The sequence below is a fragment of the Netta rufina genome (assembly GCF_964035555.1).
Source record: "Netta rufina genome assembly, chromosome: 1".
NCBI classification, from domain to species: Eukaryota; Metazoa; Chordata; class Aves; order Anseriformes; family Anatidae; genus Netta; species Netta rufina.
The window spans coordinates 8,037,716-8,064,639 of NC_140123.1; positions in this window are offsets into that span (position 1 = coordinate 8,037,716).

A 26,924-nucleotide genomic window follows, 5' to 3' on the forward strand; every position below is an offset into this window, starting at 1 on the left:
ATGGGATTTTTGCTGTTTCAAAAAATCCCTCAACAGTTCCCTCCCCCCCCCACCTTTTTTTTTTCCTTTTTTTTTTTTTCTTTTTCTTTGAGCAAACCAAGCCCGATGTAACAGTTTTGCAAGTAACCCTTTAACCACATTTATTACAATACAACACGCAATGATGATTAACACCACAACAAACAGAATCCTTAATCCCTCTTTGACTAATCTCAGTAACCATCTATGCATCGTTTCAAACAAATCAGTGAACCATTGATTGAAAGGATTGATATCATATTGAATCTTTCTCATGTGCTCTTTCAGGAAAATAACGGATTTGTGAATTGACTCATTATGATCGAAAAGGTTTAAACAGCACATTCCGTCAAAGTCCTCACACCCATGCCTTTGAGCCAAAAGCAAGAAGTCAATAGCAGCTTGATCCTGTAAAAGCACATGTTGCAGACTATTTTGATCTGGTAACACCTCCTCAAGTATCTCTGTCGTGGCATGGGCTTGCTTCTCGGCCCAGCATACCAATTTTTCTAAGTTCTTAAGTGCGGCTGCAGAGGCCATTTTGGCACTAAAATTGCCAATGCCGCTCTAGCTGCAACACCAAGCAATTCAACATTATCATTGCGATCCGGTGCGAGCAATGCCCATTTATGTCTGGTGACCTCACGCAACTGCGACAAGCTAGGAGCAAATGTAATGAGTTTATCTAAGCAACATGGACCTCCGATAGCATTTGCAGGGACACCTTGCCAGGCCCTATCCCCACAAATCAGAAAAACATCAGGAGGTAAGGCCATAGCTGTACGATTGTTCCAAACGCTACAGTTGTTACCCCTTGTCTCCGTGCCATAAACCCCTAAACCCTGCCTGGCAGTGTCATTGTAATCACAGGTGTTATTTGTATTTCTGTACCGGTATGGCCCTTTCCAAGTTCCTGTAGCAGGATCTCGGTAATTCATTCTTATTTGTGGTAACACATTTGGTGCTGCTATATTTATTGTTTGAAAATGAATACTTGCAGGAGGGTCTTCTCGGTCCCTACTCAAGCATAAGCGATTCAAGACAACCAATGCCTCGGACAATCGTTCATCGATGTTCTTGATCTCTTTTAATCTCACTAATTGTTCCTTTCAAACCTGATGTGACGCTAGCAAGACCTTGCAGTCTTGTGTCTTGGTGAAGGATGAGGATGACATTTTGCAGGAAGAACACAAGGCTTGGTGAGAGGTTAGTTACTACGGAAACACGCGAGTATGGTCAAGAGAGTACTAGGGCTTCTCCTGCCCAAAAAGTGGCCCAGCTGCGGTGCATTTACACTAATGCACGCAGTATGGGTAACAACCAGGAGGAGCTGGAGGCCACCGTGCTAGAAGGAAACTATGACGTAGCTGCCATCACGGAAACCTGGTGGGATGATTCCCATGACTGGAGTGTGGCTGATGATGGCTACAAACTGTTCAGAAGGGATAGGCCCATGTCCTTGAAGACGAAGTCATCAGCCTGCTTCTTTGCAAGGGCATAAGAGAAAAAGAGCAGGGCTATCCTGGATGCAGCGCTGCACGGTGTCCTGGTGTGCAAGGACAGCCAGGCATATTTCAGGACAGCAGCTGGAGGTACACCTAATGGAAAAGAAGCAAGGAGCAAAGGAACTAAGGCATGCCTGAAGAGGAGGGCAGTCCCGTCTGGGTATCTGCTACTCATCTGTGAGCCTGAATGTCTGAGCAAGGGAGATAACTCGTCGCTGTGCTCAAATGCAGGCTGAGGTGTTGGCTGACTCAGAACGAACCGCTAGGTGTATGCAAAAAAATAAGTCAGAGCCTTCTTGCTGTCCCGGAGGGCAACTGACATACCACAGATGACATCACGACGGCTCAAATCTCCTCTTTCTAAAACGTGGTGCCTCTGCCAAGCCTACCTTGTGAGAACAGTTGCTGGCCCTATACTTTCCGTTAGGGTGCCATTCATCTGTCTTCTCACCAGGAAAAGTTTCTTTCTTATAATGGAGCCCGTGAATTCTGGCAAAGTGTTCTGAAAGCTGGAAGATGGGCTTCTTTACATCAAGGAGCCGAAGGTCTGCCATGGGTGGCTCCCAGTTAATAGCGAAGAACGTGCCCAGCCCAGGGATTGCGACCCCCTGAAAAGCAAGGAAGGAGGAAGAGTATTTCAGTATTTCTGGCACTGGAAATCCAGCGTGGGGCTTCTCCTAGCCAGAAGATGGGCCCTTGTGCTTTGGCCACTGCTCCTGGGAAGGTGCCAGAAGGCGTCACTGCGGAGAGCCCTGGAGATGGCCTCAGTGTCTGGGAGTTTCCCAGCTCCCTCCTTTTTGTCCCCTACAGAAGAGCTGGGCTAGGAAGAGCACAGCCAACAGCCTCAGCTCAAGTGGAATCCCTCCACGGGGTTCCCAACTAATAGGGAAAGCCTTCAGAACCGACTCCGGCTCCATGCTGGCTTTCCCAGTTGGGCCATAGGCAACACACAAGCACCAGGCAGTACGGATCCCGTCCTTCTGCTGGAGCTGGGCCCTTCTTTTGTGCATATTGCTGGAGCAGCTAGGGGCCCTGGGCACATCTGCAGCTTGCAGGCTACCACTGGGGTGTTTCTTCTGCTTGAGGAGGCGGGCTGTGGGGTGGCAGCTCCTGGAAGGAGCAAGCTACGAGGAGAGGACGAGGCTGCAAAGCCCACCTTGTTCAGTCTGACTTGACATCCAATGGAGTGGGATACTGCATCCCAAACTTTCACAATCCCTGAAAAGCAAGGGAAAGAAAGGTCATGCTGCAAGCCAGCCCGCTCCTGCAGCACAGCCCTGGTGGCCGAGGGAGCCAGTGCCCATGTCCTGGGCTCTTGGCAGTGACAGCCCCTGGGACACCTCTCTGCCCTTCCCTTCCGAATGTCACAGATGCCACAGATGACATCTCGATGGCTCAAATCTCCTCTTTCTAAAACGTGGTGCCTCTGCCAAGCCTACCTTGTGGGAACAGTTGCTGGCCCTATACTTTCCATTAGGCTGTGCCCAGGTCAGGAGACTGATAGCTGCCACGGGGCTGCAGCAAGTTTTAGGTCTCTGGATAACCATGGGGTGGTGTCTGGGAACCGCAGCCCAGCCACGCTCTGTGTTTACAGCACATGTAGCCTTAGAGACTGAAATGCAGGAGTAAGATACTGTTGTGGTTTAACCCGGCTGGCAGCTAAATACCACGCAGCCGTTCGCTCACCCTCCCCCCTCCCTCTCTGGGATGGGGGAGAGAAATGGAAAGTGAAGCCCGTGAGTTGAGATAAAGACAGTTTAATAAGACAGGAAAATAATAATAACAAAATAATAATAACAATAATAACAATAATGTTACAATGGTGATAATAGGAAAGTAATAATAATATGTACAAACAAGTGATGCACAATGCAATTGCTCACCACCCGCTGACCGATGCCCAGCCTAACCCCGAGCAGTCCGGCCCCCTCCCCCCGGCTAGCCACCCCTATATATTGTTTAGCATGACGTCAGATGGTATGGAATACCCCTTTGGCTAGTTTGGGTCACCTGTCCTGGGTCTGTCCCCTCCCAGCTCTTACTGCACCCCCAGCCTGCCTGTTGGCAGGACAGAGCAAAAGGCTGAGATGTCCTTGGCTTGGTATAAGCACTGCTCTGCAACAATTAAAACATCGGGGTGTTATCAGCACTCTTCTCATCCTAAGCCAAAACACAGCATTCCACCAGCTACTAGGAAGCAAATTAATTCTGTTCTAACTGAAACCAGGACATCTATCCACCCCTTATTCCATACCATTTATGTCATGCTCAGGTTACACTCTTTTCCAGACATTCTAATTAGTCACCTACAGTAGTCATAGTAGTGATAACATACAGTATTATATAGTAATTAACATGGTACAATTCAGTTCATGGGCTATTCTCACCCAGTATTAAATCTCCTTGAGGTACACACCGGACCTCTCCGTTCTTTTGCATCACCCACCAAGTGTATCCAGGTCCCTGAGCGAAAACAATTCCACGAATAGGTTTGCCTTTTCCTGAGGCAGGAGTAGCCCAGACTGTTTTACCCAGCATATTTCTTACATGCACTACAGGAACTTTATCCCCATCTACAGTACGTAACAGGTTTGATTGGGCAGGTCCAGCTCGGTTGGCAGATCCCCTAGTATTGACTAGCCAGGTGGCCTTTGCCAAATGCGTATTCCAATTTTTGAATGTTCCAGCGCCCATCGCTTTCAATGTAGTCTTTAACAGTCCATTGTATCGTTCAACTTTCCCGGAGGCTGGTGCATGATAGGGGATGTGATACACCCACTCAATACCATGTTCTTTGGCCCAAGTGTCTATAAGGTTGTTTCGGAAATGAGTTCCATTGTCTGACTCTATTCTTTCTGGGGTACCATGTCGCCATAGTACTTGCTTTTCAAGGCCCAGGATAGTGTTCCGGGCGGTGGCATGAGGCACAGGATATGTTTCCAGCCATCCGGTGGTTGCTTCCACCATTGTAAGTACGTGGCGCTTGCCATTGTGAGTTTGAGGGAGTGTGATGTAATCAATCTGCCAGGCCTCAACATATTTATATTTCAGCCATCGTCCTCCATACCAAAGAGGCTTTGACCGTTTGGCTTGCTTGATTGCAGCACATGTTTCACAGTCATGAATAACCTGTGCTATAGCGTTGTGGTGTAAATGCCTGAAGTAACTAGGAAAATAAAACTAACATTCACATTTTTAAGGAAAAGGTACAGCATTGAAGAGGCTTTCAGGGTAGGGCATAACTGCTTTATCTGAGCGTTCCCTAGGCTCCCAGCCTTAGATGCTATAGCGCTGGGGAAACTTGGTGTGCTAGCTCTAAGGAACAGCACGGAGCATAGAGTGGAGTGGAGACACCACGGCTAGGCTCTGTAATCAGATGGGACCTCGATTGTTCTTGTGCACAAAGCTGCACTTTTTGCCACCCTAAGCCAAAGACCTGTCATGTTTTGACAAATGCTGTACCCTAGTGTACTTTTTGCTCATTATAATATCATTATAATACCAAAACACACCTCCATCCCAAAAGCTACCCGCCTCCAAGGTGCGACCACCCCTCACTGAGCATGCGCTCTGAATTTCTCGGAGCCTATTGCTTTAAACGGAGACAGGAAAACTTTACACCAATCATAACTAAGATATGCTTGACTAGAGCCACTCAAGCTCCACCTAAAAGACAGAAAATAATATAAATTGGCCCAAGAGAGAAGGGATGTTAGGGAAGATACCACCGTCAGGGGAGATACCATCCCGAGGACAACATCCTTAGGACCTCCTGACTCCTGGGATCAGTCGACGGGCTGAGCCTCTCTTCCCCCTCCATTGGGACGCCTTTGGGTGAGATCTGAATACTTGCTTATAAACCTCTATAGAGTCTTTGATCCTTTTAACGCGTTTATTTCTAGGCTGCGCACCTGTAACATCTGTAACACCTGCAACATCTATAACATCTATAACATCTGTAACATCTATAACACCTGTAAACACCTATAACATCTATAACATCTGTAACACCTATAACACCTATAACACCTGTGTATTTTATGCATACTAACTTGCTTTTGCAGACAGTCACTATCGCCGGCAATCCAAAAGAACCTGGTTATCTGTTGCTATAATAAACCATACTTGATTGCATTGTGATAACTCTCATTGAGTGCAACGAGGGTGAGGGTGGTTATCCGTGATAGTTCAGTGTTCTGAATCTAACCAGACCCCCAGGCGGTTAATGCATTTTTGGTGAATGTCCGAACGGACCCCCAGATGGTTAATGCGTTTTTGGTGAATGTCTGAACGGACCCCCAGGCCGTTAATGCGTTTTTGGTGAATGTCTGACTGGACCCCCAGACGGTTAATGTGTTTTTGGTGAATGTCCGACTGGTTCAGTATCCTGAATCTGACCGGGCCCGTAACGGTTAATCAGCTACACCCCTTAACGCGACAAGCGTCCATGGTAAGGTCCAGCCCTCGTTCACGAGCCCATCTGTATGTTGCATCTCTACCTTGATGGCCTGAGGTGTCATGGGCCCATCGGGCTATAAATAATTCACCTTTATGCTGCCAATCCAGGTCCACCTGAGCTACTTCAATCTTAGCAGCCTGATCCACCTGCTGGTTGTTTTGATGTTCTTCAGTAGCCCGATTCTTGGGCACATGAGCATCTACGTGACGTACTTTCACAGCCAGGTTCTCTACCCGAGCAGCAATGTCTTGCCACAAAGCAGCAGCCCAGATGGGTTTGCCCCTACGCTGCCAGTTGTTTTGCTTCCACTGCTGTAACCATCCCCACAGGGCATTTGCTACCATCCATGAATCGGTGTAGAGAAAGAGAACTGGCCATTTTTCTCGTTCAGCAATGTCTAAAGCCAGCTGAATGGCTTTCACTTCTGCAAACTGACTCGATTCACCTTCTCCCTCAGCAGCTTCTGCAACTCGTCGTGTAGGGCTCCATACAGCAGCCTTCCATCTCCGATGCTTCCCCACAATACGACAGGACCCATCAGTGAACAGGGCATATTTCTTTTCATTCTCTGGTAACTGGTTGTACAGTGGGGCTTCTTCAGCACGACCCACCTCCTCCTCGGATGATATCCCAAAGTATTTGCCTTCTGGCCAGTCCATAATCACTTCCAATATTCCTGGGCGACTGGGGTTTCCTATTCGAGCCCGCTGAGTAATCAGTGCAACCCACTTGCTCCACGTAGCATCAGTTGCATGATGCGTAGAAGAGACCCTTCCCTTGAACATCCAGCCTAGTACTGGCAATCGGGGTGCTAGGAGGAGCTGCGCTTCAGTACCGACCACCTCCGAAGCAGATTGAACTCCTTCATATGCTGCCAATATCTCCTTTTCAGTTGGAGTATAGCGGGCCTCAGATCCTCTGTATCCCCGACTCCAAAACCCCAGAGGCCGACCTCGAGTTTCCCCAGGTTCTTTCTGCCAGAGGCTCCAGGTGGGGCCGTTCTCCCCGGCTGCAGTGTAGAGCACATTCTTTACATCTGGTCCTGTTTGAACTGGCCCAAGGGCTACTGCATGGACTATTTCCTGCTTGATTTGTTCAAATGCTTGTCGTTGTTCAGGGCCCCATTCAAACTCATTCTTCTTACGGGTTACTTGGTAGAGCGGGTTTACAATCAGACTGTAATTTGGGATGTGCATTCTCCAAAACCCCACAACACCTAGGAAAGTCTGTGTTTCTTTTTTGTTAGTTGGTGGAGACATAGCTGTTATTTTGTTGATCACATCCATTGGGATTTGACGACGTCCATCTTGCCATTTTATTCCTAAAAACTGGATCTCTCGTGCAGGTCCTTTGACTTTATTTTGTTTTATGGCAAAACCGGCTTTCAGAAGGATTTGGACTATTTTCTTCCCTTTCTCAAAAACTTCCTCTGCTGTGTCACCCCACACAATAATGTCATCGATGTACTGCAGGTGTTCAGGAGCTTCCCCCTGCTCTAGCGCAGACTGGATCAGCCCATGGCAAATGGTAGGGCTGTGTTTCCACCCCTGGGGCAGCCGATTCCAAGTATATTGGACTCCCCTCCAAGTGAAGGCAATTTGTGGCCTGCACTCTGCTGCTAGAGGGATGGAGAAAAATGCATTAGCGATATCAATTGTGGCGTACCACTTGGCTGCCTTCGATTCAAGTTCGTACTGAAGTTCCAGCATGTCCGGCACTGCAGCACTCAGTGGTGGCGTCACTTCGTTCAGGCCACGATAGTCCACTGTTAGTCTCCACTCGCCATTAGACTTTCGCACTGGCCATATGGGACTACTGAAAGGTGAATGAGTCTTGCTGATCACTCCTTGGCTCTCCAATTGACGAATTAGCTTATGGATGGGAATCAGGGAGTCTCGGTTAGTGCGATATTGCCGCCGGTGCACAGTTGTGGTAGCAATTGGCACTCGCTGTTCTTCGACCCTCAGCAACCCCACAACAGAGGGGTCCTCTGAGAGACCAGGCAAGGTAGATAATTGTTTAATGCCTTCTGTCTCTAAGGCAGCTATACCAAAAGCCCACCGGAACCCTTTTGGGTCCTTGCAATATCCTCTTCTAAGATAGTCTATGCCAAGGATACATGGAGCATCCGGGCCAGTCACAATGCGGTGCTTTTCCCACTCATTCCCAGTCAGACTCACTTCAGCCTCCAATACAGTCAACTGCTGAGATCCGCCTGTCACTCCACAAATATAGATGGGCTCTGGTCCTTTATATCTCGATGGCATTGTAGTACATTGTGCACCGGTGTCTACTAAAGCCTTATACTTCTGTGCGTCTGACGTGCCAGGCCATCGAATCCACACAGTCCAATAAACTCGATTGTCCCTTTCCTCCCCCTGGCTGGAGGCAGGGCTCCCCTAATCCTGGTCAGAATCTTCTTCATTTCTGTGTTTGAAGGACTGTCTGCTGGAAGTTGGAGCAGCAAACTTTTCAGAGGATCCCTTTTTCTTGATTGTTTTCTTTTGCAACTCACGTACCCGTGCCTCTAGGGTCGCAGTAGATTTTCCATCCCATTTTCTCATGTCCTCTCCATGGTCTCGTAAGTAAAACCACAGGGTGGCACGGGGTGAGTACCCACCATATCGTCTTCCTTGTGTGGATGAACGCCTACCCCTGATAGCTGAGACACTGCTTTGTGCAGGTGCGGAGGAGAATAATCTCTCTTCAAGTTGGTGAACCTTTTCAGAAAGTTTCTCCACAGCTGAGACGCAGGCCTGTAAGGAAGAAGAGAGACTTTCTTCGTACTGCCGGAGTTGTTTAGCCGCTTCATCCACTGTGGGTTCCTCATCCTCTTTCCAGGCCATTATTGCCAATGAGCTGGCATATGATGATGGTGCACTCCGTACAAACTTCCGCCACATGGGTCGTGTACACCTGACTTCATCTGGATCTTTGGATGTTTGTCTGAGGTCTGGATCCTCATAAATCACTTCCCGTACGGCTAATTCCCTCAGGTACTGGATTCCCTTCTCCATAGTGGTCCACTTGCCTGGTAGACATAAAAGTTCTTCCTTGAAGGGATACCTTTCCCTCACAGCTGAGAGGAGACGCCTCCAGAGGCTGTGAGATTGTGCTCCATCTGCAATTGCTTTGTCAATGCCTGCGTCTCTAGCAAGGGATCCCAGTCGCTTGGCTTCCCTGCCGTCTAATTCCACACAATTGGCTCCAGAGTCCCAGCATCGGAGCAGCCAGGTGACAAGCTGCTCACCTATACAGTGACCAAAATCTTTTCGCACATCTCGTAACTCACGCTCGTTTAGGCTTCGGGTAGTTACTGTTGATTTTTCGGCATCCTCATCTTCCTCCTCCTGAACCCTTGATGGCCCAGCGTCGTCGTCGTCTCCGTCGTCTCTATACCTAGATTTGGCAGAAGACTCTCTGCGTTCTAAACGACCTGAATCTCTATACCATTTTTTCACCTTCTCTACAGGGGCAGCTTGCACTGCTACTGCTCGTTTCTCTGACCTTGTTACAGGGTCTGCCACAGAGGTAGGAATACCCTCTGCAGGGTCAACTTGCACTGCTACAGCTCGTTTCTCTGACCCAGCCACAGGAGCTGGAGCGGCTGCAGGAGCTGGAGCAGCTGCAGGAACCGGAGCTGGAGTGGCTGCAGGAACTGGAGTTGGAGCAGTTGCAGGAGCTGGGACTGGAGTAGCAGCAGGAGCTGGAACTGGAGCGGCTGCAGGAGCTGGAACTGGAGCAGCTGCAGGAGCTGGGACTGGAGCAGCTGCAGGAGCTGGGGCTGGAGTGGCTGCAGGAGCTGGGACTGAAGCGGCTGCAGGAGCTGGGACTGGAGCGGCTGCAGGAGCTGGAACTGGAGCATCTGCAGGAACTGGGACTGGAGCGGCTGCAGGAGCTGGGACTGAAGCGGCTGCAGGAGCTGGAACTGGAGTGGCTGCAGGAGCTGGAACTGGAGCATCTGCAGGAACTGGGACTGGAGCGGCTGCAGGAGCTGGAACTGGAGCATCTGCAGGAACTGGGACTGGAGCGGCTGCAGGAGCTGGGACTGGAGCGGCTGCAGGAGCTGGAACTGGAGCGGCTGCAGGAGCTGGAACTGGAGTGGCTGCAGGAGCTGGAACTGGAGCATCTGCAGGAGCTGGGACTGGAGCATCTGCAGAAGCTGGGACTGGAGCGGCTGTAGAGTCCACCGTAGGGGTCACAGTGGCCGTTGGATCTGTCACAGGGCTTGGAGTGGCCGCAGGGTCTGTCACTAAGTTGATAGCAGTATCAATGGCAGCTCGATAGGCATGAGCCAGGCCCCAGCATGTTACAATGATTTGTGTTACTTTGGAACTGCCAGAATCATGACACCTTTTTCTCAAGCATTCTGCCAGTTTTTGAGGATTTTGCAGTTGTTCAGGGGTGAATTTCCAAAACACTGGGGGTACCAACTGCTCTAGATGCCTGCCCATATCCTCCCATACTCCCTGCCACCCACAACTATACTGCCTCCGGGCAGATCTCCGGATGAGCTTCCTAAGTAGTTGTTTAACTTTAAGCAGAACCTGAAGTGCATTCAGGAGGCAGAACAACAAGACTATGCTGGTCTGAGTATCCCAAGGATATTCAATATCTTGGAGAGCTATTGTAGCAAGCTCGGAGGGTAAGAGGGTGGTGAAGGAGGAAGGCATAGTGATCCAGGAGGATACAGGGGTGGTGAAGGAGAAAGGGAGAGTAATCAAGTAAGAAAAAATATCTTCCCCTTTCCCCTCCACAGATTGACTCCCTAATGGAAAAAAACAATAGGTATAATTGCTAATAGTTTCCAAGATACAGTTTCCAAAATACAGAGTCGACGATGTTACTGCGTACAAATACCAAGTTAGAGTCATGACCAGATATCTCATCGTCTCATAAGCCATTGCTACAACACTCAGTACCATAATGATCTGAAACCAGGGCCCGGAGAGGATAAACAACATGACAGAGAGCAAATACGGAAAATAATGTACTATAATACTCAATTTGGAAAACAGGCGCAGCAGAGTTGAGATTAAAGCAATCAGCATTATGACAAGTGACTATTAAGCAGGTCTAATCCTTACACCAATTTTAGTTTAACACACTGTGGTCAGATCTGCCGTTATCTCAACCTTTCGAGACCCACGTTGGGCGCCAAAAAGACTGTCGTGGTTTAACCCGGCTGGCAGCTAAATACCACGCAGCCGTTCGCTCACCCTCCCCCCTCCCTCTCTGGGATGGGGGAGAGAAATGGAAAGTGAAGCCCGTGAGTTGAGATAAAGACAGTTTAATAAGACAGGAAAATAATAATAACAAAATAATAATAACAATAATAACAATAATGTTACAATGGTGATAATAGGAAAGTAATAATAATATGTACAAACAAGTGATGCACAATGCAATTGCTCACCACCCGCTGACCGATGCCCAGCCTAACCCCGAGCAGTCCGGCCCCCTCCCCCCGGCTAGCCACCCCTATATATTGTTTAGCCTGACGTCAGATGGTATGGAATACCCCTTTGGCTAGTTTGGGTCACCTGTCCTGGGTCTGTCCCCTCCCAGCTCTTACTGCATCCCCAGCCTGCCTGTTGGCAGGACAGAGCAAAAGGCTGAGATGTCCTTGGCTTGGTATAAGCACTGCTCTGCAACAATTAAAACATCGGGGTGTTATCAGCACTCTTCTCATCCTAAGCCAAAACACAGCATTCCACCAGCTACCAGGAAAAAATTAATTCTGTTCTAACTGAAACCAGGACAGATACTTAGAGTTTTAATAACAGTTTTCATCTGATGAACAAGAAAACAGGAAAACACAGGAGATCTGTGAACAGAATCAGCATCTTTACTAATGTTCAGTAAAAACATTGACCATTTTCTGCTGTTTTAGGTGGCTTTGTTATCTCTCAGGAACTCCTTGCATTCCTCTTCTGCCCTGACCTGTTGCAAAGCCGTTAAAATCTTGCCTTTACCTGAGAGCTTCTCGGCAGCTAAAGCAGCAAGCTTTGTATTAAACCTATACATCGTGGCTGCGCTTGGAAAGCACTTCTGTGAGATGAAAGGTGTAAGGTGTTCTTAGCATCACCTTGAAACCTAGCTCAGTAAGGCCTTTATAGTACTAGAGAGAGTTGCACTTGTCCTTGCAATATGCAAGCATGTGCCGTTATGCTTATACAGTGCTGCGTATTTACACACACCATAAATAAGTTCTTACCTGCTGAGCCTGGGTAACCATATCCTTATGGACTGTGTCTAAACTGACATTCGACTGGGCGATTAATGCCGATACAATGGTCTCTGCTTGTTCTTCGGCAAAGCCTGAAAAACAGGTGAAGGATGAGAAATTAAGGTAACATTAGAAGGCTGGGTGACGAGTAGAGCAAGAGGTCCACAATAAATCGGGACACTCAAGTGCTGTACCTAACTACAGCAGCAAATGGGAAATCGCACGGTTACTGAAAACTGATGGTGAAAGCTGGTCGCTGTGACGTCTCACTACGTGAAAAACAGACAATGCTGCAAAAAGATCGTTACCTTTTAATATACTGAAACAGTCTTTGCAAGCAGCTGATGGGACTACCAATATTTCTGTACCGTGTTTAACTGCTCACGCATTAAAAAAATAGAGGATGTAGGACAGAGGGTGTAGGAGAGGGTGTAGGACAGAAAGAGCAGGGTCTCCTGAATGCAGCACTGCACGGTGTCCCTAGGAATGCTGGTGTGCAAGGACAGCCAGGCATAATTCAGGACACCAGCTGGAGGTACACCTAAGGGAAAAGAAGCAAAGTAAGTTGGACAGGCCTGCAGAGGAGGGCAGTCCCATCTGGGCAGCTGCTGGGCCCTCCAGCACTGACGCCCTGCTGCTGGCCTGCACCTGTAGCTGCGCCAGCCGCCAAGAGTAGAAGTCAAGCACCAACGCAGCCATCAGGATGCCAACAGCACGGACAGGGACGTTTCCACGAGCTGCTGTCTGGAGGGAGGTGCAAGGCATTGCTGGGCCTTGGCTTGTGAGGAGCTCAGGCCTTTCTGAGGATGTTCTGGAGGAGCTGTGTAAGCGCTCCGCTGCCCTCCCAGCAGCAGCAGCTGAGCAGGCAGCCTAAAGTGAGGGGAGCCCTGCCATTCATCTGTCTTCTCACCGGGAAAAGTTTCTTTCTTATATGGGAGCCCGTGAATTCTGGCAAAGTGTTCTGAGAGCTGGAAGATGGGCTTCTTTACATCAAGGAGCCGAAAAACTTGAATGGGTATGTCCCATTTAAAAGCGAAGATCCGGTTCTGAAGGCTTTCCCTATTAGTTGGGAACCCCGTGGAGGGATTCCACTTGAGCTGAGGCTGTTGGCTGTGCTCTTCCTAGCCCAGCTCTTCTGTAGGGGACAAAAAGGAGGGAGCTGGGAAACTCCCACACACTGAGGCCATCTCCAGGGCTCTCCGCAGTGACGCCTTCTGGCACCTTCCCAGGAGCAGTGGCCAAAGCACAAGGGCCCATCTTCTGGCTAGGAGAAGCCCCACGCTGGATTTCCAGTGCCAGAAATACTGAAAGACTCTTCCTCCTTCCTTGCTTTTCAGGGGGTCGCAATCCCTGGGCTGGGCACGTTCTTCGCTATTAACTGGGAGCCACCCATGGCAGACCTTCGGCTCCTTGATGTAAAGAAGCCCATCTTCCAGCTTTCAGAACACTTTGCCAGAATTCACGGGCTCCATTATAAGAAAGAAACTTTTCCTGGTGAGAAGACAGATGAATGGCACCCTAACGGAAAGTATAGGGCCAGCAACTGTTCTCACAAGGTAGGCTTGGCAGAGGCACCACGTTTTAGAAAGAGGAGATTTGAGCCGTCGTGATGTCATCTGTGGTATGTCAGTTGCCCTCCGGGACAGCAAGAAGGCTCTGACTTATTTTTTTGCATACACCTAGCGGTTCGTTCTGAGTCAGCCAACACCTCAGCCTGCATTTGAGCACAGCGACGAGTTATCTCCCTTGCTCAGACATTCAGGCTCACAGATGAGTAGCAGATACCCAGACGGGACTGCCCTCCTCTTCAGGCATGCCTTAGTTCCTTTGCTCCTTGCTTCTTTTCCATTAGGTGTACCTCCAGCTGCTGTCCTGAAATATGCCTGGCTGTCCTTGCACACCAGGACACCGTGCAGCGCTGCATCCAGGATAGCCCTGCTCTTTTTCTCTTATGCCCTTGCAAAGAAGCAGGCTGATGACTTCGTCTTCAAGGACATGGGCCTATCCCTTCTGAACAGTTTGTAGCCATCATCAGCCACACTCCAGTCATGGGAATCATCCCACCAGGTTTCCGTGATGGCAGCTACGTCATAGTTTCCTTCTAGCACGGTGGCCTCCAGCTCCTCCTGGTTGTTACCCATACTGCGTGCATTAGTGTAAATGCACCGCAGCTGGGCCACTTTTTGGGCAGGAGAAGCCCTAGTACTCTCTTGACCATACTCGCGTGTTTCCGTAGTAACTAACTTCTCACCAAGCCTTGTGTTCTTCCTGCAAAATGTCATCCTCATCCTTCATCAAGACACAAGACTGCAAGGTCTTGCTAGCGTCACATCAGGTTTGAAAGGAACAATTAGTGAGATTAAAAGAGATCAAGAACATCGATGAACGATTGTCCGAGGCATTGGTTGTCTTGAGTCGCTTATGCTTGAGTAGGGACCGAGAAGACCCTCCTGCAAGTATTCATTTTCAAACAATAAATATAGCAGCACCAAATGTGTTACCACAAATAAGAATGAATTACCGAGATCCTGCTACAGGAACTTGGAAAGGGCCATACCGGTACAGAAATACAAATAACACCTGTGATTACAATGACACTGCTAGGCAGGGTTTAGGGGTTTATGGCACGGAGACAAGGGGTAACAACTGTAGCGTTTGGAACAATCGTACAGCTATGGCCTTACCTCCTGATGTTTTTCTGATTTGTGGGGATAGGGCCTGGCAAGGTGTCCCTGCAAATGCTATCGGAGGTCCATGTTGCTTAGATAAACTCATTACATTTGCTCCTAGCTTGTCGCAGTTGCGTGAGGTCACCAGACATAAATGGGCATTGCTCGCACCGGATCGCAATGATAATGTTGAATTGCTTGGTGTTGCAGCTAGAGCGGCATTGGCAATTTTAGTGCCAAAATGGCCTCTGCAGCCGCACTTAAGAACTTAGAAAAATTGGTATGCTGGGCCGAGAAGCAAGCCCATGCCACGACAGAGATACTTGAGGAGGTGTTACCAGATCAAAATAGTCTGCAACATGTGCTTTTACAGGATCAAGCTGCTATTGACTTCTTGCTTTTGGCTCAAAGGCATGGGTGTGAGGACTTTGACGGAATGTGCTGTTTAAACCTTTTCGATCATAATGAGTCAATTCACAAATCCGTTATTTTCCTGAAAGAGCACATGAGAAAGATTCAATATGATATCAATCCTTTCAATCAATGGTTCACTGATTTGTTTGAAACGATGCATAGATGGTTACTGAGATTAGTCAAAGAGGGATTAAGGATTCTGTTTGTTGTGGTGTTAATCATCATTGCGTGTTGTATTGTAATAAATGTGGTTAAAGGGTTACTTGCAAAACTGTTACATCGGGCTTGGTTTGCTCAAAGAAAAAGAAAAAAAAAAAAAGGAAAAAAAAAAGGTGGGGGGGGAGGGAACTGTTGAGGGATTTTTTGAAACAGCAAAAATCCCATGGCTTGCTGCAGCTGAGCAAACCAAGCTACCGGGGCAACTGTGAGAAATTCCCATGACAGTGTTCCCACATTGCCCAATTGAGGAATTCAGAAAAACATTGTTACCAGCATCTGGCTTCAAGGACAAGGTCTACGTGACTGCTAATCACAAGGGGCTTGTTTTCTTGCAGGTGGGGTTGTTTTCTTGTAGTTGTTTGTCTGAGTGCTTTTGACCAATAATCTTGGGTGAGACACTATCCGCCCCTGCTAAGTTCACTAGAAAAGTTAGGCTATTCGGGCAATAGAATGGAGCATGATCTGACCATACTGGTGTCTGTCGTGCTTTCGGCCGTGCTTCCTGCGACATGCTGGCACATTCCTCACCCACGAGAACTGGCATGGTACTTTCAGCCTCACAGGAGGAGCGTTGCCAGTTGCTATGTGTATATAACGGTTGGACGTGATGATCTTTGAGGTGCTTTCCAACCTAAAGGATTCTATGGTTCTATAATTCTATGACTGTGAGAGGCCCAGGGCACCAGGTTGGCGTGGCCTGCACCACTCTTTCTCCTGAGATCAACGACACAGAGAGGAGCACTGGGAGCAAAAGTCTGCCTGAGCTTTTATTCCCAGTAGAAGGCAGCTGCAGATGAGCTGAGGCTGGGGGCAGGATGTGTTGGGGCATCTGAATTCCTGGGGCACTGTCCTGAATTCCTGGGGCACTGTCCTGTTCCTATCAGTGATGTCAGCTGCCAGCACCGAGCGCCCTCCTGGTGCTGGCAGCTGGGCGCTGCTACTCCCACTCTTCTGCGATGAAGCTGCAGCACAAAGCACTGCACAGAGCCCGAAGCGCCTGTCTCCTGATGTGGGTGGGCCGTGGCTGGTGTGCCGGGGCTTGTGCGAGGTCATGGATGCCTGTGGGAGACAGAGAGGTGTAGGTTAGCGCCTGAGCGGGTGATGGGCAAGCCCCTGCCTTCCCCCCACACCACCACCAAGGCCTTTCCCCCAAGGGGAGGGGTGGCCCAGGACCAGCCAGCCCCCCTGCGCGTACCTAGCCCTTGCTCCTGCTCGCTGCTCTGAACAGGCCCATCCAAAAGTCCCCGGGATGGCTCTTGTTTCTGGCACGTTGCTGGCTCGTCTGCTGGTGTAGCTTTGGTGCAGGAGGACTGCGCTTGGCCTCCCTGCTCGGCGGCAACCTGCATGGGGAGAGCAAGAGCACAGGTAGGTGATGGAAGGGATGTCAGCCCTTGTGCCTGGGGCGTCTGGGAATGGAGAGCAGCAGGCAGCTCCCCAGCACGCACACCCCACGCACTGCTTCTGCCTCGGGCTGCCCTCGGTGCCTGGAGACCACCACGCGCGCTGGGCTTACCTGGTGCCCAGGAACCGTAGCCAAGGGAGTAGCCACTGCTCCGGTTTCATCAACTGCTGTATAGTCAACAGGCTCTGGGGTGGGAGGAGGCACCCTGGGCCATGCAGCCGAGGGAGCAGTGGGTGCCTTGCTGGTGGCTCCCTGCATGATGGCTACAGAATGGAGTAGCACTGCAGCAACGACAATCTCGGATGTTTCATCCAGCTCTTCCTCAGAGACACTGCAGGCGTGTCGTGCGCGTCCCTGGCTTTCAACCACCACCGCAGTGCTGTGCTCGCTGGGGCTGGGACATGCTGATGGCTTTGCCTCTTGACCTCCAGGTGTCTGGGGAGGCACTCTGTACCCCTCATCTTCGCAAATAGGGGCTGAGGGAGGACTTGCTGGCGTCCTCTCTGCTGGTGCTGGTGCTGGTGCTGTGAGAGGCGATCCGTGCCTCTCTTCCCCGGGACCTTCTGCCAGGGCAGCAGCTGAGAGTTCAGTGTCCGTGGGCTCTGATGAGCCAAGAGAGGCGCTTGTTGGGTTTTCTGCTTCTTGTGCTGCGGCCTCCCTGTCCACGGTGCTGGATGAGCCGCCTTCTTCTGGGGGAAAAGCCGCTGGTTCCTGGAAGAGTGTGGCGAACCTGGGGTTGATCCAGGAGTTGAAGATGACAATCTCTTCCCCGGGACCTTCTGCCAGGGCAGCAGCTGACAGTGCAGTGTCCGTGGGCTCTGATGAGCCAAGAGAGGCGCTTGTTGGGTTTTCTGCTTCTTCTGCTGCGGCCTCCCTGTCCACGGTGCTGGATGAGCCGCCTTCTTCTGGGGGAAGGGCCGCTGGTTCCTGGAAGAGTGTGGCGAACCTGGGGTTGATCCAGGAGTTGAAGATGACAATCTCCTCCTGTTTGTCCCATCCCACAGGACCGCTTTCTTTCCTGCCTCGGCCCTGGCTTGTCCCCTCCTTGCTGCTCCCCTGCCTGGGTTTGACGTCGTGGGCTCTCTCTTGCTTGTGCTTTTCAACCCTGCCTGGGCTGGCTGGTGCAGGGTCTCTGCTGGCAGTTGTTTTTCCTGCACCTCCCCGACGATCGAACGCTGGCAGAGCAGCGGTCCACCTGCTCTCCATGTCAGTCTGGACGCCGGCTGATCTTGTTGCTGTCACTGGGCACCCCATGTGTGCCGGGTCCCCCAGTGCTGCCGGTCGTTGGCCTTGTTCCCGCATTTTAGCCATCGTCTTTGACATGACTTCAGACACAACAGACTGTGCTGTGTCCTGCAGCGCCGTGAAAGAGTCGGTGGGGCTGTGTGGGGCAGGGTGCCGGCTCTTCTTCAAATGCCGGGGCACTGCTGTGGGGAGAGGTGGTGTTCTGTGGCCTTTGGTCCTGGGACCTCTGCCTGATGGAGAAAGCCTTGCCCTGCTCTTGGCTTGCTCGTTGCAGGCTACAGCGTTTCTTATGACTGTGGAGACGAAGGACCGTACTGAGTACTCCACATCCTCAGCAGGGGCCACAGGGCTGTGTGGGACACGTTCCCGCCTCTCTGCCCTCACAGCCCTGTCCCTCTCACCAGAGATGCACGGAAGTGGTGGCAAAAGCTCTTGCTGGCTGCGGGGCTCTTTTCCCAATGACTTTGCCCTTCCTCCCCCTGAAGATGCAGAGGCTGCTGCTTGCAGAGGGGGCAGCTTGCAAGTGGCCCTTTCAGACGATGATGTCTGTGCTGCAGGCACTTGCTTGGGTGCTGCTGTCTGAGTCACTGTCAGCCTTGGGAAAGGTGGCACGGCTGGCAGCTGGATTCTCTCGGCCTGCCTCACCCCACGGTGAGGCAGTGTCTTCATGTCTTGCGGCTGCTCCATCTGCAAGAGAAGGCGAGGAGAAAGGCCAAGTTACTTGGGCCATTTCTGCCATTTCCCTCCACGTCCCCCCTAGAAGTGCTGCTGTGAGCTGCCCTGCAGCGGCCCCCGGCACGCCCTGGCAGCTCCCCAAGCAGAGCCGGGCTCAGCCTGCCAGGGTAATGCCCTGCCTGTCTCCTCCTGCAAGTGCCGTCTGCTCGTCGGAGGGTGCCAGGGCTGCCAAAGATGTTCGACCGAACCCTCCTGGGGCTCCCGACTCCGTGTGGCAGCTGCCAGTGTGACGCACGCTCTCTGGGCACGACCGCACCGGCAGCCTGTCCACATGGAGGGACGGTGGAGGCAGCTCCTGGCTGCGCACAGCCAGGTTGAATTAGGCCACGCTGCTCTTTGTGCCTCCGGGCACAGAACTGCCAGGGCCACGCGGGCTTCGGCTGTCCTGGGGGTGGGCTCTTCTTGGAGAAGCCCCAGGTTTGGGAATATTTGTGTCCGGGTCCGAGGGGCTCAGGGCCAGCTGGCCGACTCGCTGCAGCACCGTTCTCCTCATCCTGGTGCTCTCGGTGCCATCCCGTCACGCTGCTGTCCCTGTCTCGCTCCCTGAGCCTCACCTGGCGCCGCTCCTGTACGCTCCGCTGCCCTTCAGCGGGCTGGGAGTCATCCTTATTCTGCTGCTCCTCCATGCTGTGCTCCAGGTCCTCTGAGCAAGAACTCCAACGGGCACCCAGGGGAGCTGCTGCCTCCTGACAGAGCTGCTCTCCTGAGAGTGAGTGGGCAGCCCGGGGCTCGGGCTTTATAAGGGACACCGTTGCCGTGGGTACCCCTCCGTGTCACAATGGCCTTTGGGTACGCATCACAATGCCCCGGTGGTTGCCATGGGGCCCTCAAGCCCATATTCTGGCAGACACCCCAGGGACACCGTCTCACACACCCACAGCAGGGTCTGCATTGGCAGGCACCTCTGGCTCCTTCCAGCCAGTGCCCCTGGCTCAGCCCCAGCTCAGTCTTTCTCAGGGGAGTCAGCTTAGCTCCCTAACTGCTCCCATCAAGTGCTCGTTACCTGCTCTGCCAGGAGACTTGTCTGGAGAACAAGTCCTACGAGGAGCGGCTGAGGGAGCTGGGCTTGTTCAGCCTGGAGAAAAGGAGGCTCAGGGGCGACCTGATCGCTCTCTACAGATACCTTAAAGGAGGCTGTAGAGAGGTGGGGGTTGGTCTGTTCTCCCACGTGCCTGGTGACAGGACGAGGGGGAATGGGCTTAAGTTGCGCCAGGGGAGTTTTAGGTTGTGTTATAAATGGCTCAGTCTTCAAAATAGGATTAAATAAAAAAATAGGATTTATTGAAAGAATAGAGGTAAGCAAACAGTGCTGGGTGCACCGGGAGTCTCCGCTCCACCAGGACACACACCAGTTACATCAAGTAGCTGATTTTTATGCTCCTAGGCTAATACATACGCATTACTACTTCTAAAAAAAAAAGGTTATTGTAATTAGCTTCTGGGGTCCAGTCCCTCCTACTGGAGCACGCGCATCAGTCTCCGGTGGTCCCTCTGGGTCCCTCTGGCCACCTGGCCAGATATCAGAGGCTTGCACAGTATCCCATAACAGTCACTAGCTGTTATCAGTTGTTCTGAAACCCCCAGACATCAAAGGCTTCATACAAACACAAATAGTTTTCTTATTGACACTTCACAAGTAATTAAAACATTCCTCACCAGCCATTCACAGGGACAGTCACACCTATAGCAGTGTTAAGTTAATCCTGAAGAAGACAAAAAAAAGGCTGTAACTGTTAGAAATAGAAGTTCAGAATAACAAAAGCAAACAGGTTCATAAATTTGAGGAGTATTTTCTGAAGACTTGATAAATTGACTAGAATGAGGGGGAGACTGGGACACACTGCATCTGTGGTTCAAGAATTAAATTGCCAGTGCAGGGCCCAGAGGCAGACAGGACTGTTCTTTATGGACACGAATTGTTAAAACATTCCTCACAATTGGATCTGAGGAAGAACTTCTTTACCAAAAGGGTTGTTAGACATTGGAGCAGGCTGCCCAGGGAAGTGGTGGAGTCACCACCCCTGAAAGTCTTTAAAAGACGTTTAGATGTAGAGCTTAGGGATATGGTTTAGTGGGGACTGTTAGTGTTAGCTCAGAGGTTGGACTCGATGATCTTGAGGTCTCTTCCAACCTAGAAATTCTGTGATTCTGTGAGATGCTCTGCTCGGTCGTCCGCGTAAGCTTCCTGGCTCTTTTGCCTGACTGCCCACACATCAGCAGAGACTGCACTCGAGCTTGGACGCCCATCGGGCAGCCCTGGCAGTGCAGCTGGAGCAGGAGCAGGAGCAGGAGCAGGAGCAGGAGCAGGAGCAGGAGCAGGGATTCCTCCCGTGTCCGGGCAGCCAGAGGCCTGTGGCTCTAGGCACTGTGAAGGGCTCCCAGAGAAGGCGGGCACCAGGGAGGCGGTGGAGCTGGCGGAGAGGTGTCTTGAGGCTTGCTCTGGCGGGGCTGCGAGAAGAAAGCCCTGGGCAGCCGCAGGAAGATTCCCTGCTCCTTGCTTTAAGAGCAAGCTGTGGAGAAGCTTTCAGCGGCAGAGCCACAGCTGTGCCACGCTGCTGTTTAGCCCGCAGCTTCTCTGGCTGCTGAAGCAGGTCCTATGCTTCAGAGTTGTGGCTGAAACAGTGTTGGTAACACAACGGTGTCTTTGCTGGAACAGGTTGCCCCGAGAGGCTGTGGCGTCTCCATCCTTGGAGATCTTCAGAAGCACAATCCTCAGAATGGTGCGTAAAGCTAGTCCTTTGGGGAGAAAGAAAAGGAATTGGAAAAACAACCCCAAAACTAGGGAAAAGGATAAAAAAGCACAGGTTAGATATTGTTCAATTGTCTGGCCTGAAAAGCCATTAAAAGGAACTTTGCTCCTTTGGCCACAACACAGGTCCAATGAAAATTCCCGCTTCAAGTTTACATGTAAACAATAAGACTCCTTTTCCGCAGGAGGAGTCAAGTTATGCTCCCTCTAACCCTAATATTGCAGCAGAGGCAGCAGGAGCTGCACCAGCAAGGAAGTATATGTGTAAGTGTATGTGTTTGAGACAAAGTATCGGATCTGCTTGAGACAAAGTACTGCTGTGAAGTGAGTGACTCCTCACTCTAGAGTAACACTTGTAACAGTAACAGTAGAAGTTGCTGTACAGCAGATACAACATGAGAATCCTGTAACGGGATGGCCTGTCCCCAATGGCAAGGGGTAGCACTGGCTCTGCGGCAATAAATCCAGGAAGGTGTTGCCCCTTGGCTGGAAGGGAGCTTGCACCCTGGGGGCAATAATTCCACGTGTACCTATTATTGAAGACCCACAACGCCAAAGCCCCCTTGAGACCGCACGCAGAATTACGAGGACTCCAGATAATCCTCTAGGAAACCGAAACAGGGAATTTCACTCACTGAAGAACTACAAAATAACACTCTGCATGCAGCCCAGGCACTGCGAGAGGAGCTAAGCTTGTCAGAAACAGTACTCTGGAACCAAGTGGTATTCGGTTTATTAGTAGCCTCAGAGGAGAGAGTGTGCTGTAATTACTGCTAGTTGCTCTAGGCATGTAGATCAAAGGGGGCGAATGTGACTGATCTCCAAAGTATTTGGGAAAGAAACCAATCCTACTCAGAGCGGCTCAAGATGACGCTTCCAGGGGATTTAGAAACATTTGGGAGAAACTGACTTTGCGGTTACCTGACTGGAATTGGCTCAAACAGCTGTTTGTTGGTGTTACAATGATAAAGGCATTGCATATCTGGCATCCCCCTGACTTTGGAAGAAAACCACTGGGCCCTAATGTTGGAAAACCTCAAGAACGGAGGACGTGTAGAAGTGCAGAAACAGCAATAGGAGTGAGAAAAGAAGAGGGGGGCATTGTGAGAAACAAAGCTGTGTTTTTGCAGTGGCTGGTGTTTTTGCAGTGGAAAACTCTGCTAACCTTGCATAGTCAAAAGGGATTGTGCAGGCATGGCAGTAGCAAAGCAGTGGGGAGGACATTAAGCAGATAAAGGGAAGGTCCCGCTGTCCCAGAATAAGGAGGATAGCTAAGACAACCAGCATGAGCTGTGCAAAATTAGTAGAAAAAGAAAAATCACAGGCCCTCTAGTCACGAGAGATGAAGGAAAGGAAAAGGAGAAATTAAAGGTTGGTCAAATAAAATTGTACATATATGCTATCGAAAGGCATCGAGGAGTTTGTAAACCCGTAGCACACAGCCCATGAGGAAACAGGGTCACCATGAGTCAGGTGTCGGGTAATAGGGAAGAAAAGGTCTCTTCGTGTGCATACTCTTCGTGTGCGCTCCTGCTCGCAGGAGGCCCGCCATTGCAACCGTGAATAAAATAGCTTCACAGAAGACCCTGACTGGAAACAATATTGAGACTTTTCTCACACTGGGGCGCTGTCCTGTGTCTCCCTGTGATGCTTCTGTGGGTGCTGCAAAGCTCCCTGAGGGCCTCGTGCCCACTACGCGCTCTGTGCTTACCTGGTGCCCAGGAACCAAGGGAGAAGCCACTGCTCCTGCTTCATCAGCTGCTGCTGGGCTGAGAAGATCTGTGCTGTCCTCCCTGAGAGGCTCTGCAGTCAAAGGAGAAGCCATTTCTTCTTCCTCTGGTGCTGCTGCTGGACCAAGAGGGGCTTCACTGGTTTCCTCCCCAGGTTGTCCAGCCCAGGGAGAAGCCACTGCTCCTTCTTGCGGCACTGCTCCTGGACCGAGAGGGTCTTTGCTGACTTCGCGCACAGGGCCTCCAGCCAAAGGAGAAGCCACTTCTTTTTGTTCTTCCTCTGCTGCTGCTGCAGCGAGAGGGGCTTCGCTGGCCTCCCCCACAGGGCCTCCAGCCAAGGCAGAGGCTGAGGATGCAGAGTCTGCAGGCTCTGCTGTGGGAGGAGGCACCCTGGGCCCTGCGGCCGAGGGAGCACTTGGTGCCTTGCTTGGGGCTCCCTGGCTCATGGCTACAGCACGGCGTAGGACTGCAGAGATGATGATCCGGGCTGTTTCATACAGATGTTCGTCACAGGCACTGGAGGCATGTTGGTCGTGTCCCTGTCTCTCGGCCATCGCCACAGTGCTGTGCTCACTGGGAGTGGGACAGGCTGGTGGCTTTGATTCTTGCGACACTGCTGTGGGGGGAGGCGCTCTGTACACCTCATTTGTGCACACTGAAGGAGGACTTGCTGGCCTGCTCTCTGCCTGCTCACTGGGGCTGGGACATGCTGATGGCTTTGACTCTTGACCTCCAGGTGTCTGGGGAGGTGGACCTCCTGGCGGAGCTGTGTAACCCTCCACTGCCCTCCCAGCAGCAGCTGAGCATGCAGCCCAAAGTCCCCGCGCGTGGGGGTCGTGCAAGTTATCTCCTTTCTTAACAGGAAAAGTTTCTTTCTTGTAAGGGAGTCCATGAACATTGGCTAAGTGCTCCGAAACCTGGAAGACGGGCTTCTTTACATCGAGGAGCTTAAAGCCTGCCATGGGCCGCTCCTGTTTAACAGCAAAGAAGGTGCCCAGCCCAGGTACTGTGACACCCTGAAAAGCAAGAAATCAGGAACACGGGTCAGTATTTCTGGGGCTTCTCCAAGCAAGAAGATGGGCCCTCATGCCTTGGCCACAGCTCATGAGAAGGTGCCAGGCAGTGTCACTCTGCAGAGCCCTGGAGATGGCCTCAATGTCACGGATTTTCCCAGCTCCCTCCTTTTTTTCCCTCTAAAGTGGAGCTGGGCTACTAAGAGCACAGCCAACACCCTCAGCTCCGTAAAATTCCCTCCAAGCAGTTCCCAACAAGTAGGGAAAGCCTCGAGTGCCAGCACCAGCGACATGCTGGCCTGCCCACTCTGGCCATGGGCACCAGGCAGAATGGACCCCGTCCTTCTGCTGGAGCTGGGCTCTTCTTTTGTGCATACTGCCAAAGCAGCAACTGGAAGGCTGCAGGAAGGTTCCAGAAGCAGCGGCAGCAGCCCGGGCAGGGGCAGCCGCGAGTGCGGGAGCCGCTCCTGGGCTGTGGGCTCAGCGGCAGACGCCTGCCCCTGCAGGGGACGAGGCCCACCCAGAGCCTGCCCAGCGGCATGGGCCTTGCCCAGACATCCTGGGGGGAAGCCCTGGCCGCAACAAGTGAGCGGGGGGGATGCAGAAGCCCCTCACAAATGCTGACGAAAAACAGGGCCCACAAAGTGAGAGGCAACCCTGCAAGACTTGGAGCAAAGAGGCACTGTCTCTCCAGAGAGCACATTTCCTTCAGCACGAAGAAAAGGAAAGGCCTCTTGGCTCTAGATGCCGCCCGACACCACTGACAGCCGTGCTGGGGACAGCCCAAGGCCTCAGCCAGCTTGTGGCGCAGGGGGCAGGCAGAACTGCCAAATGGCCGCCAGGGCTGTCAGAGGGTGGGGCTGGAGCCGCCCTGTCAGGGAGCAGCTTTTCTCTCTCTCTCCCTGCACTCAGGGAGCACTTTCCTGTAGATCCCCTTTCCTGTAGGGCCACAGCTGAGCCGAGCATGCCAGCACTGAGAAGGAAACTCTCTCCTTTCAGTCCCATACAAACCTCGAGAGTGCCCCAGGGGGTGTGCAAGGTGATCCATTTGGGTGTGGGAAGGAAATGCTAGAACTGCCATTTGTTTATTCATGAAATCTTGAAAGGGAATAAGGAAGAAGGAATGCTTCACGAGTGTTTAATATAGAGCTTGTGCCTGGCAGCCTCCCTCAGTGTCTCCATGTGTCAGATGGCCACGTCGCACGTGGTCTGTGAGGGACGAGCGTGTGCCCCACAACACGGAGGGCTTCTCCGTGGCACCCTCACTCGTTCACAAGCTTTCAGCATTATGTGACGTAGCAGATTACATGGGCCGGGTTCAGTAGACTTCAGGATGATGTGCTTAAAAGGGATTTGAGGAAATCAGTTCAAAGGATGCCTATAGATTGGGATCTCTAAGGCCAAGGGCAGCAATTCAGCAAGAGGTATTCCACCCAAGTGGAATTGACAGCAACTTGCATCAAGGCTGCCTGATGAGAGATCAAAGTCCCCGAAAGTTTTAGGAGGAGAGAATGAAAACTGTGAGAGCATGTGAGAGAAAGAGAGCTCTTCACTTTCTTGTATGAGTGATGTGACAAAAAAAATTCAACTTGTCCTTCAGTTTTGTGCTGTGCAGATTTAAAGTCCCTGGGATAGGCTTTGGCCCTGCTGGCTTTCCTTCCTTTCTCCCAAGTTTCAAACTCTCTCTCTCTCTGCTTTTTGGCTATGTGCAGACCCGAGAGGTCATGGAAAAGCCGTTTTCCAAAAAGAGGCTCTTAACTTCAAAGCTCCCTTGGCAGCAGTACCAGCAGGGAAGGAAGACTTGTTGCTAATTCTGGGCTGAGTGAGGGCAGGTGCTTGATGCCTTTTTTTTTTTTTTTTTTTTTCCTGGGACCAAAGGGAAGGTTGCAGTGAGCCGTTACCTTGAAGTTCCACCCTGGAAGGATCAAGAGCTCCCAGCTCTTCCCAGCTCTCCAGGCACAGGCAGGTGCTGATGCTGGATCCTAAGAGCACCTGGCTTTCAGCAAGGGCGAATCAGCAGCCTCAGCTAGGAGGCCTTCGTGGCTGTCTTGGGAGGCCACGAGTGGTGCTACTTGAACTGCTTAACAGTCCCACAAAAATTGTGAGGTGGATTATTGAGGGAACAGAGCATCTCTCCTATGAAGAGAGGCTGGGAGAGCTGGGACTGTTTAGCCTGGAGAAGAGAAAGCTCAGGGGGGATCAGTGGATAACTGCATGCCTGCGGGCAGGGTGCAAAGGCAATGGAGCCAGGTTCATTTCAGTGGAGCCCACTGACAGGACAAGAGGCGATGGGCACAGAAGCAAACACAGGGGCTTCCACCTGAACCTAACCTCAGGATACATTTCTGTAGTGTGTGGGTGAGCGAGTCCTCTCACGGGTTCTCCAGTGAGGCTGTAGAGTCTCCCTCCTCAAGGGGAGACACTTGAAAGCCATCTCCACAGGACATGCTCCTTGGACACTGGTGCTGGGTGGCAATGTTTGAGCAGGGCGTTGGCCAAGCTGACCTCTTCAGGTACCTTCCAACCTCAACCATTCT